At 39.3% G+C, this 20,831-nt stretch overlaps 1 long non-coding RNA gene across 8 annotated transcripts in view; it reads left to right on the forward strand.

Moving 5' to 3' along the window:
* The window catches only part of LOC101749170, a 57,842-nt gene that overhangs the window by 18,078 nt on the left and 18,933 nt on the right, over window positions 1-20,831 (forward strand). For 6 of the 8 annotated variants that reach the window (XR_006931073.1, XR_006931072.1, XR_001468232.4 and 3 more), the window contains 2 exons: window positions 361-12,960; window positions 13,498-13,571. This is a non-coding gene — a long non-coding RNA (uncharacterized LOC101749170). The remainder of the gene's footprint in view (window positions 1-360; window positions 12,961-13,497; window positions 13,572-20,831) is intronic. The other 2 variants (XR_005862834.2, XR_005862833.2) reach the window with 2 other exon arrangements.

The following is a 20,831-nucleotide window of genomic DNA, read 5'->3' on the forward strand; positions in this document are numbered from 1 at the left end:
GTAGTCACAATCTTTTTTCAGTCTATTTTTAACCATTTTAAAGTTGTATTTTCTCACTGGTAAATACCAGTTATTTAAGATTTATGGGTTTTGTTCTTTTGCACGTAACTCTTTCCCCAAGGATTAAACTTGAAATAAATTACTTCATATTGTTACTCATTACATGTATTCATGGGTCTGATTCCCTGATGAGGATTTTTCATATGCTAGTAACTAAAATGGCAGCAGCATTTTTAACACCAAAGGTTGAAAGGGTGTTGGTGGGCACTCAGCTTTAGATGTAGGTTTGGCAGGTGAAATTCAAAGTTAGAATGGCTGATTTGATATTCTTTGATAATTTTAACTTCACTAAACTTCCAGGTGTGCTTCAAAGGAAAAATGGATTATGGAAAAGTTGGCCACAGATTATTGGCACGTATCTCTAAAATGGGAATATGTCAGATGAGAAGTTCTTCGGAGAGATGTGATGGCTGATGTCAAATCCTGCTCACCCATTTTCCATGACCGTAAGCTGAGAGTTGTTATTGTCATTGTAGCAGCTGAAATGACTCTTCCTATCATCTGATGTCTTTGGGCTTTGTCTGTACTCACTCTGAAGCCCATTCCTTATGCTGATGAATGTCTTCCTTCAGACGGCTCTGAAGCTCACTCCCATCCTGAATGTCCTTCCCTGCTTCTCTGATGCTGTTACCTTGTGAGTGATTTCCCATAATTCTTGTGAAGACACGTTGCATTTTCTGTGCTGCCAGATGCAGTCCTCTGAGCCTTAGCAGGTTGAGGGCAGCCAGACACAGTTTTGCAGCTGCCTTGTAAAAATCCCAGTGGCTGAGACCTCAGTGCTGTTAGGATGTACACATATGTCCAAATTTTTTGAATTCTTATAGGGAGGGCCTATCCCGAGCCCCAAAATGTTCCCAAACTCCTGCAGTAGGTGCACCCTGCCTGCCTAACATGCATGCACTGTAGTATTCTTACGTCTACTTTTTCTCCAGTTCAGATTCCCTAGCATATATGAGAATGGAAGGCAAATAAATAAATAAATAAATGTTCTAAGTCGTTTTATACTCACGTAAATACAGGCCAAACTTCATCTTAGGATAGAAACTGCTCAAATGTATTTCTGGATATTTGAGAGCTTTTTTGAGTACGAAGTGCTGACTCTTGCCATCCCCTCTTGCACCAACAGCCAGTTGAGGTTGAGGACAGGCTGAGAGCTGGGGCTGTGCAGCCTGGAGGAGAGAAGGCTCTGGGGAGAACTGACAGCGGCCTCTGAGTACCTCAAGGGGCTGTAGGAAAGAGGGGACAGACTCTTTAGCGGGGTGGAAATGGTTTCAAACTGTAAGAGGAGAGATTTAGACTTGATGTAAGGAAAATGTTCTGCAGTCAGGGCAGCGAGGCCCTGGCACAGGTTGCCCAGAGAGGTGGTGGGTGCCCCATCTCTGCAGACACTGCAGGTCAGGCTGGACGGGGCTCTGAGCACCTGATCAGCTGTAGGTGCCCCATTCAATGCAGGGGAGTCAGACCAGATGGCCTTTAAGGGTCCCTTCCGACTCAAACAATTCTATGATTCTGTGATTATTGATCTAGTGTCATGACATGTTATGCAATGGTTTCTACAGCCCTGGGGTATTCTCCCAGTGGAGCTGAAGTTTTGCGCTGTTGGACTGGTTTAAAGGAGCCGCTTTCTGTTAGCGAGGAGCAGTTGTCTCTCACAGCAGATGTTTGCACTCTTGTCTCAGAACTGCATGAATTCACATCTGAGCCTTATCCTGACAAAGCACTTTTCAGCAGGGTCCTTTTGTTTCATGTGATTTGCCAGCATGTGTGCCAATGCTGAGTGGTCTGCACAAAGGATAGACCCAGTCAGCACCCACATCTGTGGGATCTCAGGCAAATGATGTACATGTCTCTTTCCAGAAAACTTCTAATCAGACTATGAATAATACGAAGTGTATCAAGAATGTTTGATGTAGCAGATATCCACTTTCATTGGAGCTGGAAGTTAGGACTTCTTAGGTTCCATCTCTGGAACGGTAGAGGTGAAGCCTACTGCATTCCCCTGGGGGAGTTACTCTGCTTGGTGCCTCTGTTTGTGCTTTTGCTCTTAGCCTTTATTTTTATATTTTCTGAGTCATTCTTCCAAAAATTAGGGGTTGTTTGTTTGAGGCTTATAATTATTATTATTATTAATACTTAACCAAAGCAAATTTTCCTTTGTCTCTGGAATGAGTGTATAATGCGCCTGTCCTCAGCTGGGATATAGCTCTTCCATGCTGCTCTCCTACTCTCATCCTAGTGTTTAACTAGGAACATAAATGTCTATTTGCTGCTCCAGCCTAATTTCTGAAACATCTGCAAGGCAGTTTTTCTTACTGAGAATTTAGAACATCATATTATTTCTTAGAGTAAAGTAACAATGTAAGTTGAAGCTCCCATAGCATTTTGATTTCTTCTCCTGGAAGATATGGTCCAATTTTGGGAATCAGTTGGCTGCACATCCCTGTTGATACTGGGGCATAATATTCATTTATCATGTCTATAAGGTCTGTGTGTTTTGTCAGTAAAATACTCACGCAGCTGTTCCTTGAGCCTCATCTAATCCCCGAGTCCATCCATCCTGGAAATGTGTGTCAGTGTGTCACTGCTGTTGATGAAATTTTCCTTTTTCACAGTCTGTGCCTCCCCCCTATTTATCGTTTGAATTGTCTCAGATTAACTCTGTAGTCCTTACTGTCACCTCTTCTGCCTTTTTCTATCTATTTACCTGCTAGTTACGCCCTGCTCCAACTGCCTTTTCTCCCTTTGCCCGCTGCTGTATTTATTGATGTATGGCTCATTTCACCCCAGGCCACGCAATGAGTACTCTTCTCTTGCTGAGGACTTAAAAAACATACTTGATATGTAAGGATAGGTTGTTTTGTGCACTTCAGGCCAAGTTAGAGATGCAAATGCCATTATCTTTAACAAGGTGCACATTTAATGTATCATACAGCACTCTGGAAATGCTCCTATGTCTGATTCTCATTTAGACCACTTGATTGTATTATGGCTGCCAGTGCATCGGTGCTAGTTGTTTGTTGTTGTTTATTTTCATCCCTCCTTTCTTTTTTAACAGCTCTTACCCTTTTTCCTGTAGGTAACCCATTTAATGGTTCTGTTATTCAGTGGTGTAATCCTCCCTGCCTCCACTGAGCATAGGATCAATCCTCATGGTTCTCTGTCTGAAGTCCTATTTCCTGACTTAGGCTGGAGGGCTGTTTGCATTGTACAGCACAAGTAGGGTATGGGCATGCTTGCAGTTTCTGGAACTGCTGCCAAGACAATCATCACAAGCTGTGACTAAATATTGTGTTTCTTTGGGTTCAGAAAAGCAAAATAACTTTTCCCAGCCTCACAACATGAGTTAATATAGAAATCATATCAGTGCCTCCTTTTTAAGGCATGTGAAAATACAATAGGAGCAAAAGTCCAAATCTGCAGAGTTCCACAATGTATTTATCATGTTCTCCGAATTTTTCTTGTAGGTTTTAATTATCCTTTTGTCAAATCTGCTTGGCTGCCTTCTTTAACTTTGGGCTAGATCACCTTTAAAGTCTCTTTCAACTCATATAATTCTGTCATCTCGACTCTAGCTTTAAACATCCCAAATGGCTTCCCAATTTCTACTTATGTCTCAGCCTAGTTTTGATACGAGGCAAAAAAAGCTCTGCTACAGGTTATTAGGGTATGTTTTAAGTTTGTATATGGTGAGAATCACCATATATGCCTAACAAAATACTTGGTTTTATGTCTTGGATATAGCAATTGATTCTGAAGGGTAATATTTAATGTTGACTTGCTTTCAGCTCTTGATTTGGAGCTGCCAATTAACTGAGAATTGACTGCAATGGGAAGGAGGAATGGTCTACTGAATTCACACAACTTCCTTTCCACCTGTTCCTTTGCTTTATAGGTATATGCCTTAAGTTCTAGAGATGTCATGAGCAAAATAACTCCATTTATGAAAGGGAGATATTTGTTCTAAAGATGAACGCTGTTCATCTCCTGCTTCCTTCCCATGTTTCTCCCTTCCCTACCACATTTGCTTCCCCATCTGACCAGCCGCACAAAACCATGCTGTTTTTCCTATTGTGCATAACCCTTGGGGTATAGACAGCTGTTATTTTGGTATCATTACAGCTGCCGATGGATGAGTACACAGGGGAGAGAGAGCTTAGGAACCTCGGGAAAGTTCAAGGCCAAAGATGACATAAGATACGGAAGACCAAGAAGATGGAGGATAGGATAGCTTGAGTAGCCCTATAATCCCAACCTTGAGGTGGTTGCCAGCAGCTTGCAGGTTCTGAATGTTTATGAAAAGCTTAAAAGTAGTAGCTGGCCAAAGAGTCACAGAATCACAGAGCTTGAAAGAGAGACCTCAAGAAGTCATCAAGTCTAACCCCTCTGCTAAAGCAGGTACCCTACTGTAGGTCTCAAAGGTAGGCATCCTACTCCTGTGTGATCACTTAGGTGTGTGTGGCCCTCCATCCCCCTAGATGCTTGAGAGAAGAGGTTTCAAGTACCTCCTCCATTTTCTCAGCTTTGACCTGAAGCAGAGGATAAAGGATTATTGTTGTCATTCAAAGCCATCTGGAAAAGCTTTTTGTGGCAGTGCCGTACTATTTCAATGACCGTGAAACAGTGGGAGTATGAGAACTTTACTGTGTCACTACATTTATATGCCCTGCCTTAGCTGCTCTCTGTTACTTAACACTGTTCTTTCAATGTTCAAAATGCATTTGCTGGTTTGCTGAGGTCACTGTTTTCCCTTACTGCTCTGAAGGCCACAAAGGTAAAATGCTTCCCATTCATTGTTTTGCCGTTTTCGATCTTTTATTTCAATTGTGTTCGTGCTTCAATAAGGTTCTTGTCTTTACTCGTGAAAGCAAACGAAGTAATAAAAATGTTTTGTAACAGCTGTAATAAGGTACAACATAATACATATATATATATATCCTACAACAAGTATTTCAGAAGCATGTTTTCTTCTTAATTTTACCGTGGAATCAGGAAAAAACTGTCCTGCCAGTAACACATTAAAGGTTGTGATCAGATTGCCACAATTTTACTCCCAGATTTTCTTTCATCTTGCAACAGCAAATGAGAACTTGTGGTATGTTTATAGATGTAACACGCTCAGGTTGTAAGCTCTCTTCATTTTGAGATCTGTATCTGAGCTGTAACAGAAATTTTTGTCACACTAGTGTCTCAAAGACTAAATCATGGAGTTGCTTGCAATTCTGTAATGTATTAGACAATCTGATCCCAATTAGATTACTAACTGCAGTACAAACCACAGACATCAGTTCCTAGCTAGCACGCCCACATTATTTCTAGATGGTGTATTCTATTTATCTTCATTTTCAGCGATTTCACTGCAGCTTTATAATTAAACCTGTCTCCGACATCGCAGGGAAAGGAAAAGTGCTCTGTAGTCATGGCCAGTTGGACATCCTTATGTGTTAGGAAGATGTTGCAGTGATAGCTGTTCCACATCGTTTCTGCATTTTGTTATAACATACAGTGTTCTAGAGTTCAAGCTACAGAGTACTTGGCACAACTGAGTGAATTGCCTTGATTGATACCATTTCATATGTCATGGCTTATTAGTGATTTTTAATTTAAGGATTATTGGGCTGATTACACTCAACAGTTATTTCTGTGAATTCAACAAAGCTTTTGAAATTTAACTCCTTTAGGTTCTTTATTTGTATGTCATGGCCTTATTCTTCAAATACAGTTTGAAAAATAAATAAAAGACCATATGTAGATAACACAGCAGTTGTGCAGTGCATGTAGATCCCTGTATGGGAGCCTTACAAATTTGAATGCTCAGGAATGAAGGTGCTCAAAAGGCCTATTGCACGTAAAGTTTAGTGGGCATGGTGGTGGTGAATTAATGGTTGTAGTAGATGATCTTAGAGGTCTTTTCCAGTCTTTATGGTTCTCTGATTCTAAATTCACTCAACAATTAGGAAGCATCAGGATTAAAATTCCTGCATAAAAATATGCATTTACGGGGATTTTTTGAAAGGTATCAGAACTCACTGTGAACTCTTGGAAAAAACAGCCAAGCACTGCTCTGCATTTTGCATATCTTTATAATTTTGAAAGTAATAGTGCAAGGTATTTTAGTGGGAGTTAGCCTTCGGTGATTTTCTACCAGTATTGAGCACAATAGATACACCAAAATCATTCTGCAGTACTATACAACTTGTCAGAATTGTGGATTTTGTTTAGAAGTTTAGGGGATTTTCTGCAGAACCTAAACCTGAAAAAAAAAGGTATAGGAGTGTCTCAAAGCACATAAATTTTAAGTTCTTCACAGAAGTGAGGCACGAGTGAAAAATTACCAGACGTATAAAGTTCTTTAGAAGAGAAGAAACAGGTGCTCTTTGCTTTTGAATGACTAATCTAAATCCAAAAGTATTATTTTTTTTTTTCAGGCTAAGCATGAGTTTCTTTCATTTTTCAGTCCTGAGCCAAGTCTTTACTCTTTGAAGATGTCATTAAAACCACCTCAAGGTCTCTCTGCCTCAAACTGTGTGATTTTCAGCAATTGCTTAAAGGTAAAGCTAAACAATGACATAACTTGGTGCTACGAGGCGGTTAATTAAGCAATGTGAAGAGCAATGAATTAATGTGCTATCCATGTAAGTGTCTTTCTGATAACTACTTGGTTTGCAATTATGCCTGGTTTAATCTGATGATAATACCTAAGAAGTTGTGGCTTCTTAAAATGACCTTTGTTTTGGGAAAAACACGGGTGTCTGTGCTTTACTAAGGGTTTTGTTGATTTATTTTTGGGTTTGTTTTTTTGGCTTAGGTTTGAATGAACCACTGACTTATGCAAATAGATACGTTAACATGGAAGATAACATGCTGTCTTTTATTTAAAAGGAAGAATGGAGGACCACGCTGAACATTGGCTGTTCCAAAGTTAACAGTTGAACAATGCATTTAACTGCATTGTCTTGTATTTTTAGCAACATTTGGGCTATTCAGAGTTCTTTGGATTATAGATCACTTTTACATTACAGAAGGGGATAATGCATCTCTCTATTACTACTGATGGATGTCTCAAATTAAAGGTATGTGCTTAACGTCCATGCTTTGAAGGTTAACGACCTTGTGATAGAGAAATGGAGACTGACTTTCGCTGTCCTGTGCTAAAATTCCCTTTATCTTTCACCGGTGTGCTTTGCTACGTATATTGACTTGTGGAAAGTCCTTTGATGAAAGGTAGTAACAAGAGGGGTATTGCAACTTTATTTCTTGCCGGGTAAATCCTAGCTGACCCTATTACCATCAACTCCTTTCTTTCAAGGAACACTTCTAGGGGGTGGGAGGGTGAATAGTTTCACTCATAATGCCATGTTTTCCACCGATCAGAAGCATCTTTGATTCCCAAATGTTGTTGGAAATAAAATTCTGACTAAATTTAATTTCAGTTCACGGTATTTAGGAGAGACTACTTCAAGCAATTAAGCAAGCGTTCATTTTTCCTAGTCTGGTATGCAGTCATAGGAACGCAAGGAATTTGTTGAACCTAAAATAACGTATTGAATGTTCTTCTAGTTATTTCAGAAGATAACTTCATTAAGTCTTGCTTTTCCTCATTCTTTAATTTTTGTATAAGGATTGACAACAGTGGAGATAACTCCAGCTGAAGTGCTCCAACAGCAGGAGTCTAGAGGAACATACAGGAATAGTCTCATTTGGATTTCAGATGACTGCTTGTGTCTTTAACCAGTGTCATGCTTTTCCTTCAAACACTGTCTCCATACTGTCATCTGTGCCTTTGTAATTGTACTGTGGAGGTGATTCTAAAATGCTAAATTTTATGGCAAACCAGTATGATGAGCTACAAATGGTTGAGCTCAAATTGTGCCAAAATAGTTACATCTCGAGCATTAAGGAAAGCCCTTACAGGCAAACTGTCTGTGTGTTCTGGGTTTCTAAATACTGGAAATGAATTTGTTCCAAATTTGGGTAGAATTAGGTCTCGGAAAAGTGGTTTGCTTGAAAAATGGAAGGATGGTTTTTGGCTAGGTAGTGGCCTGCTGTTCAGAGCTCCCATGTGACTCTGAGTTCTCTCCCCTCACTGGATATTGAGCATTGACTGTGCATGAAGGGGGACCTTCTGTTAGAAACTGTTGCAACAGACTCATCCAAAAGAACCTGAATCTGCCAAAGAAGGAACTTCAACCTTTTGACCTCATTGAGACCAAATGATCCCTGCTGAAATGAGCCGTTTCTTCGAGAAAGTCTGGGCTGGATCTGAGAATTTCCTTTCAGAATTGATAAATACCACAAATTCTTGATCAAATTTACTTGCTAGTCAAAACATAATATTGATTGAGAAACAAAAAAAAAAAAGTGTTGTATATTGCTTGCAGTTAGTACTTTTTTATGAGATACTGTGAACAAAACAGATCAAGATAGTAATGCAGGTTATTGCTTTGCCTTGTTTTGCCAGTCATGCATTCAGATATTACCACAGGCAAAAACAATTTCATGGCCCCTGATATATCTGCATCACATCCTGTTTGAAAACCAATAAAAAGATTGAGTGATGTTCCTGGGAAGGAACTGTAACGTTGAGAAGTCCTTAGCTCTGTAACCAAAGATTTTAATCCTTATACTGTTGGACATTTCTTCCCATCTGTAAATTGAGAGAAATGATTTTCAGAATTAAATCAAATTTTAAGACTGCAAATTATAGTAAAGTTGCAAGTTATAGTATTTCTACTTAAACATTTAATGGGTTGCCATAGAGAACTCTACTGTGCTTAAATTAAAATGGCACTATCCAAAAGAACTAAGCTAATATTTCTTGGCTACAGAAACCAGATGAATACAATCAGTGCACTCAGTGGGAAATGAAAAGGGAAAATATTCTCTTGGTTTGGGTGATTTCAGGTGTGTTCACTTGCCCTTTTGTGTGATCTTTACGTGTAAAATGTCTTTTATTTCCTATATGCAAGTTTGTTTTGTGAACACTGTTTTCTTTGTTGTCTATTTTGAACCATCTTCGTTTCCTGCAGTTTCCAAAAAATCAGCTGACTTTTAGGTAGTTGATGCTCTAGACGTTATTGCCATATGACTACAAGTTACTGATGGAAATTCAAACACATCCTCCTGGGTTTTATTGCATGGCTCAAAAAGCCTAACTGCAGTTTTGGCCTCTTGTAATAGCGGCTGTGTAGTGTAACGAGAAGAAAAACCTAATCACTGATATCTTTGTTAAAACTTCTTCACAGAGTGTGGTGCGCACAGTGCAGGAGTGGATGTGATGAATCCTGCAGGCAAACAGAACTGTCCTTGTTTGCAGAAAGGACTGTTTTAGATTGTAACAGTTATTGTGCTGCTCATCCAGTTCACTGCAGATATTTTTCCCTTACCAAACTAATATTTGAGTTCAAATGTTCACTCTAATGTCAGGACCTGATATATTTTTACTTCCCCCTTTCTCTTAATTTTATTGATTTTTTTCTAAGCCAAACATTCCATAAATTAGTTCTATTAGAAGGCTTATTGTGGAATGTGATATAATTGGCAACTGATTGTTGATGTAGGAGATTTATGTTGGCCTTACAGTAATAGTTTCTTATAATTGAATACATATGTGATTTCCAGTGTCTAGACTTGGGAACTTTCCCAGGAAGGAGTTCCAGGTGGTTATCTAACTGTAATAAGCCAAATGGCTACCACTCAGTCTGCAGACATGGGAAATATGCAAATACTACTGGCAAATGTAATTATTTCATAAATCTGCATTTAAATCACAATATATCCATTTACATCTAATGGTTTGACCAGCTTATTCGTTTTATAGATTCATTTAGAATCTTTTTTTTTGATTCATTTAGAATCTTTTTTTTTTAAACCTGAACCTTTCTTTCCCTCGATTACTCCCTAAACTGAAATAATATAAAATGCAGAGGTGAGAAGTTCTTGATATGCCCGGATGTCAAAAAGCTTTAACTATGTTACATGCCTGAGTTAGTTGCATTAGTATATGAAGTAGTAAGTGCTTGAAGTAGCAGTTACATTGCCATATATTGAACTATTTCCATGAAATCTGATTAGGTATAGTTAAGTGACATGGCAACTTGAGTTTTCATTTGCTAGCAGACTGATTTCTGGAAGGATCTCAGAAAGGAAACGTGTCTGGAAGCTGCACAGCCTACTAAAGCATGTGGTGATTTGATATTGTCCTGATCCCAGTTTGCCTCGAACATGCTTTGCACGCTAAAACATCCCTGGAGAAGGAAAACACAGTTGGCTATCCCAGCGTGAATACTCTGCAAATATTGTTCTGGGGCCCGCACAGCCTGTGACTCACAATGAATATTTTCAGCTCTGGTTCTTACAGTACAATAGGAAATACAAAGGAAAATAAGTAATTTGCTGGGGCCTAACACAGTGTGACTTGATCATTGTGCTTCAGAGAACAGAAGAGCTACATTAGCAGAAGTGAAAAGTCCTTTCAATTCAGATTTCATATGCCAGATGGCTGGCTCTTGTTCTTATGTTTTGGTGGTGGTGGGTTTTTTGTTGTTGTTGTTATTTTTGTTGTTGTTGTTTTTCCTTTTATCCTACCTGTTAAGATAGCAAAGAATGACATACGTTATCTGGCTCTGCAGCCAAGTGTGTGGTCCAAATTATTTTCACAGAATGCCTGGAAAAATCTGCTTGCTTGCCTGCCTGCCTCAATCATTTTTCTCAACTAATTAGAAAAGTCTGCCAAACATTTTTGGGCTAAGGCACTAATTATTCTCAAACAAATGTTTCAATTTTGCACAAGTTAGGAAGTGTCTCTGTATTAAATGACTGCATGCCAAGATGCCAGAGTAGTCAGTCTGCTTTTGTTTATCAGTATGTCTGGAAGTCCTGTAGGACCAAGGAAAAAAACTTAAAAGCACCATTTTCAAGCAGAGATCTGTAGTGTTTGGTGATGTTAAAGGAAATAATACTGCAATACTTACTTTGTACGTGTTAGCTTTTAATGAGAAATAGGTCTATTTTCCTTCTGGAAATGCTGTTTCTTGTGATGTTTGTAATTGCATTGGTCCTCAGATTCTGTTGTTTCTGGCAGAGAATAAAAGGAAATCTTGTAGTTTTTCGTGCCAGACTGGCCTATCTAACCCTGTCTCAGCTTTTATGGCCCAGTCTTCAACACCCTATTTCAGCATTAAAGAAGATGGTCCCTCGTGGCAAGGGCATTGGAGAGTCATTCTTTGTAAAAGTTCAAGTTGAATTTGGCAATCTGAAGAAATTTGAATGGTTTAATGAGGCCTATAGCTTGTTTTCCAAGTAATGGTCTGGACCTGGATTCTGTGTTTCCCTTCTCGGAAGTGGTGGTGATCTTCTGGAACAGTCTCATCCTACCTCAGGTCTGGAAATGTATTGGCCATGCTGATTTATTTGTGACAAGGTTCACAGTCTGATAGTTTGTTATGTCAGTGATAAGATATATGCCTCTGATTAGCTGTATCTCTGCTGATGCTGCTAAACTTCTGCCATCTGTCTTTCAAATTGTTTGTTCTCATCCCAAAAGTTGCTCTGTAAGATGATGGTAGATTGCAATACTTAGGAGTCTTTTTGACTTCTGTTGGATCTGCCCATGTATAACCAACAAAAAATAGTTTCCACCAACTGCCTTCCTCTGTTTTTTGAAAGTAGGGGAAATGTGTTTTTTTGTTTTGTTTTGTTTTTGTTTTTCCATGGAAAAATACTGTTGGAGCAGCCCTCGTGTTATTTTCCAAAGATGACGAGAGAAACTCAACAGTTTATTTCACAGAGTTAAGTGAAATGATTTACTTATGAGCCAATGAGTTTGTTTTTTAGATCTGTGCTAGCACAAAATTGCTGGATTAAGGTGGTGGGCTTTTTAGTTTTGTTTCTTGAAGCATATATTAAGGGGGAGGACAAAATGAAAGAATGAAACCATCAGAATGGCAGCAGAACTTGGAACATTTCATTACTTGATTTATTTCCAGAAGCCACCTGTGCCAAGGCAGAAAATGTGCTTAAATACTACAGTATTTGTACCTCTTTGAACAATTATTCATATTAGGGTAATTAAGTAGTCATAATTTGTATTTGAATAATGGATTATATGTGTTTTCTTTGCAATATTTCCCTTCCTTCTTTAGGGAAAATATTGAATCTGGTTTGCGAGTGCTTTCTACCATTAATTACTTTTTGCCCTGATCTGCACCCACTGGCTTAATTGCCATCTGTCTGCATAGTGTGCAGTGTGTGCTTTTTTAAAATAAAAAAAAAATAATAACAAATGTAAATTGTTTGTAAAGAGGAGATGCATCACGTGACTCTGAAAAGAGTTGGCTCTGGACAATGCTGGCTGCTCCTGGCAGTGGCTGTGCTACAGGAGTGCATGCAGAGAGAAGATGTCAAGTGAAGACATTGCAAATATGGCATTCCTGATTCTTTAGCATGATGTAGAACAAAAGACAAAGGGGCTGTGAATCCTAGAGTGTCTCTCATGGTTCAGTCCATAGTCATCTCCTACATGGCAAGGAAGCTTTTAAGAAAACAGAGCTTAGAAAACTTTTCTTTTTCTATTTTGTTCATTTCCTTCTTGTCCTTTCAGTGCACAGTTATTTGCTAGATAATTCTCCCTGCTGGTTTCAACTCGATCCTTTTGAGTGCATGAATCTTTCTTTTCAACATCAGTCACACAGTCTAAACCTTGCGATGACCTCTAAATGTACTAAACATTTGGTAACCCTTCTTGGCTTTCTTGACATTTGGATGTCTGCGGATTTAGCCTTCTCTTGAGGGGCAGAGGAACACGGTGGAGGATCTGAATTTGTTCAAGGTGGTAGCTGTTATCCAAGACCAGCAAGGACCTGGTGGCAGCAAGAATGTCAAGATACCTATAGCCATGCAGAGGTTAGTGGTGAATCCAGTGTCTTTCTAGTGAAGTTGTACCTTTGTGCCATGAAGCGTATAAAATATACCTACATATAAAATTCCTATGTCCTCCTTCATCTATTTTAAGTATGTATTGTACATAAAAACACTGCAAGCATTGTTAGAATAGTAGGGGTCCCATCCCATACATCTGTTAAATTACGTTCTTCAAACTTCTCCAAGTACAATTTATGCATTCCCCTTTTAGTTTCTGGAAGCTGTAATAGCACAAAAGGAACAGGCTAAGTTAGAATGTACAACCTGTCGTGGACTGTTTTTCATAAGTTGATGGAATGATATACCCCCAGTCACCTCCATTTACCAGTGAAATATTAGAAATATTGTATGGAACCCAATTATACACCCTCAGAAGCAAAAGAAAATTTTGTCAAACTGATTGCATTTTGATTGATCTTGCCAAATTTGAGATAACTCTAAATGGTAAATAGGGTTTACCTATTTAACCACAGGCCAGAATTTAGCTTCTCTACTTAGCACAAATACTTTCCTTTTCAGGCAGCTGCCCATAGATGACTTGGATCTTCATTTTTTTGTGTGAAATTGAAATTTATGGATGTCCTCAGAGCATGGTAAGTTCAGATACGTGCTTTTGTGCTGTATAGTCCTTTTTGTGTTAAAGGTCTTGATTTTTATGGGAAACCACAGTGGTTTTTTGGGCGTGTTTTTTTATGTGAAAAGCTAAACTTTCTGTCCAAGAACATTTCCTATTTTGTATATCTTCTCATATGAGTTTGCAGAAATGCAGTGTAAATCCAGTGGGAGTAGTGTTCCAATGTAGATACATGAGTGTTACATAATTTTAAATCAAACAAATTTAGTGGTGTAAAACCTGTTGCTCTTCTTTCTCATGATGTATTGCTACAATTATAGTCGACTCAGCAGAGACCTACTTGTACTTTATTTCTTATTTTCCTCTTTTTAGAAGAATCCCTTTGGCATTTTTTCCGGTATCTTTTCTCAAGTAAAGTGCTAAAATGTGTACAATTGAAATAATTGCGGGAGGTTTCCAAGTTGGCAACTTTTCCTTCTAATGAAGGTCGTTGAATGCTCTCTTCACAGCTTGGTAGTGTTTTCCCCATTCACACCTATTATGTAACTATAAGAAAACTTCATCTATGAACAGATTTAATAGAGCTTATCATTTATACCTGACCTTTTTATTTTCTTAATGCAAACTAAAGGACATCCTGACTGCAAGTTGGAGGCTGGGCCCTTGGCTTGTTTTATTCCGAGGAGGAAATGTGTCAGCACTGTCCAAGAACCCAGTAAATTGCTCTTTCTGTGGTGTCTGGGAGAGCGATGAATTGCTCTCTCAGGGGTGTCACTAACTCTTAGGTTGTTTCTCAGTGCATCACTGAAGTCTGTGTATTGCATAAAGTAATTTTCACATGAGAGAAGAGCATTTTCTTAGCTGGGTTAGCTGTAAACTCACCCTAAGGGACACGGAGAACAATGAATGCAAGACTTTAAGTTGTCAGGTACATGATTGCACATAATACTAATCTAATCACAAGCTTTGAGATGGAAAAAAATGGGAGAAAGGGAGGAAATTCACTATCCCAGAGAGAGACGCCGACACCGGACAAGCAGCAGGGATAATTCTTTCTGTTCTTTGATATATTGGTGTGACTGCTGTTGTGCTTGGCAGAAAACACTCATCCTAAAAGGCTGTAAAGTTTACAGCTCTTTGCACTGTGTCACTGTGTTATGGAACCCAGTAGGGCACAGCAATGGAAAAGGATTTCTTGAAAATCTTGTCAATATATTTTGTTTGATTGATTGAACTGCAAGCATAAGCTGTGTATTTTAAGACAATACTTTTGTCTCATAAAATAACAGCATGGAAACTATAATCCACTACTTGCTGCAGCATCATATCATTAGGGCTGGAAAAGACCTCTAAGACCCTCCAGTCCAGCCATCAACCCCACGCCCACCATGCCCTCTAAGCCACGGCCCTCAGTGCCATATCCTACTCCAGCTGTAGCCCTCTCTTCGTTGTTAGTGGAAATGTCTTAGCCAAAACTACAAAAACAGAGTCAGAACAATGCACAAGGCTTCAGCTCAGAATGAATTTGGTTGCAATATATAACTGAGCAGTGGAGTGAGAGAGTTTTGAAATTATGGAGTTGATTTTAACAGTTGACACTAGCATTAAATGTTCTATATTTTAAGCTCCTGCCTATTGACATTTATAGATAGAAATAGTGATCTGAATTCCCCTTGTGGGTTTGGCAGATAGGTTTGAAAGTTGTTTCATTTTTGTATGTAATTTTCTTTTGGCAAGAACGTGTGCGGGTGGTGGAGGAGAGGTCAGTTTGTCTATGTTTATAGGTGCTGACAAGTTGTCTGAGATTTATTTTTAAGTCTGCTTGTTTAAAAATTGCATGGCAGTATGTTTTTTTTAAGTATACTATTGCCAAAAGTTTTCATGTTAAAGTCTGTGCATGTGCCATTGCTTCTTATGACAGAAATTGGCTTCACTGATGTGTAGTGCATTAGTTAGACAATAGCTGGTTAAACGTGAGCTTCCAGAAGTTCAATCACCACCTCCATTTTCTGGAAAGTTATGTGTTCCATGGTTTTGATATGTCATAAGAACTAGCTGATGCTTTTACTAATTAATCCAGTCAGTAATGCAACTTTTTTTTTTTTTTTTTTTGCTGATGTGAATGAACTCCCATTGAAGTTTGATATTTAGTGAGAATAAAAAGATACGTTTTCCAGGTATTTGTATTCAGTGTTGGCAAAAGGACTGTAAAAGTTCTGGTTATTTCTAAAGAAGATGAAATTTACACAGTTTGAAGCAATTTATAAAAGAAATTTGTTGCAATTAGAGGCAGAGGTAACCTGTAAGTGCTGTGATTAGCTCATGTGTTTTCAGCCCATGTGGATCATAACCAGCATGGCTTTGTCCCTGCTTGCTGGAGGGGAGTTGGACTAGGTGACATTTAAGGGTCCCTTCCAAATCAACTGTATGATTTGCATGCAGGTGCTCAGGGAAGGTGAGTGAAGGAGCAGCTCTCCTGGACCCAGCCCTTGTAGGCTTCCCTTGCAGGGGTACCGCTGCCTTCTGCTGCAGAGAGAGAGAGAGAGATAACTATTTTCAAGCATGACGTTGGTAAAGGGAATTGCTGCAGTACTGTGACCAGCCAGATCTTCTCTCAGCTGAGCTGTTTTGCATTGATACCGAAATGATATAAAATCATTGTCGGATTGAGAGCCAAGGGCTGCACAGAACATCCTTGCTGCTCTCACAGAGGCACTCTCTTCCTTAGCATGGCAGTTTCAAGACTTTGGGCCAAGCATTGCAACTCCAAAAAAAAAAAAAAAGTCCCCTTATGAAATTCAGTTGGATATTTCTGTCTAATGTAAGCCAACTCAGGATGTGAAGCAATTAGCACTTCTGTAGATGTAATCATCCGTGGCAGTCTGCACTTGGGTAGCTTTAGCCTCAGCACTTTGGGTGCACCTTTTCTTCTTCTTTATCCAGAATGAGATGTATCACTTGACCGTGGACTGATCTAAAATGAAAACTTAGATTAAAAGCAGTGCCAGTAGTAGTAAATGGTTACGCTGCAGGAATCAGAGCCAGCTGAAAATTAGAATTTTTGAAAGGAGGGGGCTGGAGTCTTAATCTCAACCAGCTCTGGAAAAATTGCAGCTCTGTTCTCCACAGGGAAGGAGGAGGGGGAAACATTGATTCAGAAAACATGTGCTGCGCTCCACTGTATAAATCTGGATTTCAAAAATAAACTTTTTTAGCATGCTTGAAAGTTGTTGCTGACTACTGCCAACTAGAAGATTTAATAAAGAGTTTAACTTAAAGCAGCCCAAGCCAGCTCTGCAAACACATGCTTTCCCGCTGAGATCAGAACGAATATCAGTGCAGTGTGCAAGAGCCAGACTGTACGAGCAGGGCTGTCTGCATGCATCCCTCATCTGACTTCAGTTATTGTTATGGCTGGCACAGTTCCATGGCTGTAATCATTGCAGAGTGTGTCCAAAGATCTGCTCCAAACTCGATCGTGCTGCTTACATTTTTCAATTATTTTAGTAAGACTCTTTCATCTGCAAGCCTAGTCTGTCTGGTGAATGGACACATTTACCTTCTCAATTATAAATCTTTTTATAATCTCTTGTGCTCTCCCTACATACCTTCTAGTGTTGGATTTTTGTACTTCTTGGAGTTCAGCCATTTGTGAAAAGCTTTTAACATAAAGACAGCAAAAATTAACAGGTTGTGCAAAAAGTCACATTTTTCATTAGATCTTTTTGAGCTGCTTTTTCAAATCTGTGTTTAATCCAAGTATACTTGAGTCAGTATCTTGATGGGGGTAGATATGGGAAGGGAGTTGAAAACAGATTTCTGGTTTCAGCCAAGAGTTCAGCTTTTGTCTAGTGATGTGTGCTGCTGGGAGAGGACTGAGTTGGTGAGGGCAGTGCATCACAGTCAGACCTCCAGACATCGCCCAGAAGGGCTCAGAGTACTGAGAGATGAGCTGGGCTGGTTCTGGGAGGGATGAGATGTTGAGCAGAACTGATTTGGAGGAAACCTGTCAAGCCATGCTCAAATCTATATAGCCAGATATGTTGTGATCAGAGGAAATCTGTGAAGAAAGAAAGGAACCTCTTATACACATGCCCACGTGAACAGAAGTTTCAGAAGATGCTATCTGACTCTGTTTCTTCACACAAATACCCCTTTAGAAAGTGCAAGCAGGCAGAATACATTTTGTTACCCAGTAGGTAAGCAGGTTAAAATGTTGTCAACCTGTCAAGAAAAGTTGAGGGAAAAGAACATGATTTCATGAGATTTGGGTAAAGTGGGACCTGGGGACAGAGGGAGTAATAACAAGGAGAGTCCTTTTAAAGGCTGAGTTACAAAACAAATGCTTCAAAATGAGAGGCTATCAGTGATGGCATAGGACAAGGCAGAAAGACCAATGGAATAGCATACTTTGCTATGTGGCATTACTCTGCCAAGTTGTTGAATATTCCAAACTGGAATGAAAGGGTGATGATGTTTTTGTCTCATTATTGATAATAATAATAATGTACTTACTGAGAGGGAAAACAAAAACTCACTAACCACTCCTTTGCTCTGTGTGTAGTGTCTCTTGGTCAGCATGATGGTATGAATCCAGAGATTGTGTACAGGACACATATAGGCACTAGGGAAAAATTTGCACTGAGAATTGCTGCGTGAAATTCTTTTTCTACAGTTAATAAAACCACTTCAAAAAAAAAAAAAAAAGCAAACAAAAAAAAACAGCCACAGATTTGATTACTTTGATTACAAGCTTTATAAAAAAGCACTGACCAATAGTTCAGAGGTGTCCTAGCAGTGGCCTGTACTGTGAGCGTGTACTGTCTTAATTCTCTGGCATTTAGCCTCAGCGTTCAGCATCCTAACAGGGAAACTCTGCAGTCACACTTCCATGTTTCTCTTCTAACCATACTTGTTATTCTAAAATAAATGCCAGTGCAGCAGTGGTTTAGTTAGCAAAGCAAATAATGTCTTTGCAAGTGAGCGAGAAACTTTTCTTCCTTTATGCCTGATGACACGACAACATTAATAAATATATAATTGGCTTGGTAGTGCTTACATAATAGAGCTTTCCAGCAATGCTGCCTTTCTTTCAATGCACAGCATGATGCGATCTGTCTGAAATAAATTCTAGTAAATGTTTGCACTTCTCACAAGAACTGCCATTTGTTGTTACTGCGAACAGGGCAGATAAAGGTGCACCAAGAGGGGTCTTCATGGGATCGGTGTACTGGGGAAGCTCGTGCTGCAATTGTTTCTCTGTGAATAAACTGAATTATTCAGCCCTGATTCTAGCACATTTCTAGTACAAATTCCCTTCGGCGAAAAGCAATAGTAGAATAAAAAATTAACTAAATCAATTTGGAAAAGGAACATGGGTAAACATTAAGAGTTTTCTGTTTGTTTTTTAATTTTGTTTTGGGATGTATGGTAATTATCTTTGAGTGAATCCAGTGTAGCTCACAATAATGGAAAGATCTGCAATGTAAACAACTACCAGATGGATAAGGGTAGTCCTAGAGTAGCTAGGCAAAGTGATTGTTCACCCTCGTATCCAAAATGCAGAAGAAGTAAGCATTTTCATGTAGTATCTGCCTGGAAGCTTTTTGGATGATCAATCTAGTTTGCATGATTTTAAGTTTTGCTGAGTACTGTTGTACTGCAGCGTTGAGCCCCCCATCTCCTGCCCTGACCAGCATGGGCTTCTTTTCTTCCTTTCCCTGCCTCCCTGATTGTATTTTTATATGGAGCCACAGTATCTGTAACAACTGATACTCTAGATCCAGAGATAAAATTTTGCAATCAAATACATTCTCAGGTATCACAAGACATGGTTGAAAGATTAGGCTCCCTTGCTTAGAAACTGAATCCTGCATCTTGGCTGCTTCCTCTGAAGCCTTACATGAACATAGCTGTTTGTGGTTTCACTCCCTTTGCTTGGTTTATTTTGGTTTACAGTCATAATGGAAAAAAAAAAAAAGAAAATAAAAATGAAACAAATGCTAATAGGAGCCAATTGGTCTCTGCATCTTTTTTCTGAGAGAGAGAGCATTGAGGTTTGGTTTTATTGTGTCGATCTGAAGCATGAGGCTAGTTCAAGGAAACAGTTGGCAGCAAGCGTTCTGCTAACAGCTAGGCAATTGCATTAAGGTAACACTGGAAGACTGAGAAACCAAGAAAAGAAATGAAATTAAAATGTAGGAACTGTGCAATATTTAGGGGGGGGGGGGGGGGGGGGGGAAGAGGAGAGCTAGCAGATGCTGGTGGCTTTGCTGCTTATTCTTGGAGCTCCAAATGTGTGCTGGTGAAAATACATGTCATGAGGAAGCGTTTTGGATACGAACTAGGCTGTTTTGAAATGCACATCTTGCTAAAGTTTGTAGGAATAACGGGGAAACATGATAGCTGAAGTTTCAATGAATTGTCCCATTTGGCAATCATTCCCAGCAGAAAACGACACCCTGGGAATTTTGCTTGGCACAATGAGTACTGCACTTTCTCCATGGCTTGACTTCAGCTATGTAAAATCTACTTAGGAAAAGGTGGTTTAAAATCTTCGCTTATAGAGTCAAGGGTATTGAGGTGGAGGTAGTCAGGTTTGGATATTTAGCTGCTGTTCTGTTTCCATCTAACCCCAGACTGTTTTGTCCTAGAAATGCAAATTCCCAGCATCATCTCACTTAACTGAGATGTTAAATTTAGGATCGTTAAGTGTCCTGGATTCTCAGTATAGTCGATGAGATATGAATATCTCCAAAGGTAATTTGACCCTTGCAATAGATGGATCTTCTCCTGAGGGTGACTTTGCTTTGCTCATGTGGTTGTGAGTAGTTATTAATTGAGAGCTAAACTCACAATTTGGGGGTCTAACTTGTATAGCTGCATCCGAACAAGTCTTACTCAGCATTTCTTCTTTAGGCAAAATGCCTTGTGGTATCGGATGTACAAAAACTTGACTTAGAAGGCCTGAAAAGTGTGCAGATAATGTTTCTGAAGCTGAAACTCTGGCTTTAGCTGCTCAATAAGGAGAGAGGGGCAGGATAAAGGAAAGCAACAATAAATGTTATGCAGTGGATTAACATGGGAAATAAATGAAGTATTGGATATAGGGAAATGTGCCATTAAGTCCTCCGGTTCTGTAGGGAGATGGAGTGAGACACTTGCTGTCTGATATCAGAAGCCAAAAGAAATTGGGGAGACAGAAAAATGTGTTGCCATCAGATAATGGAAAGCACAGAGCTGTGCTGAGGGCAGAACGTGTGAAGATCAAGAGATACTG

This window comes from Gallus gallus, chromosome 10 (genome assembly GCF_016699485.2).
Source record: "Gallus gallus isolate bGalGal1 chromosome 10, bGalGal1.mat.broiler.GRCg7b, whole genome shotgun sequence".
Classification (NCBI taxonomy): domain Eukaryota; kingdom Metazoa; phylum Chordata; class Aves; order Galliformes; family Phasianidae; genus Gallus; species Gallus gallus.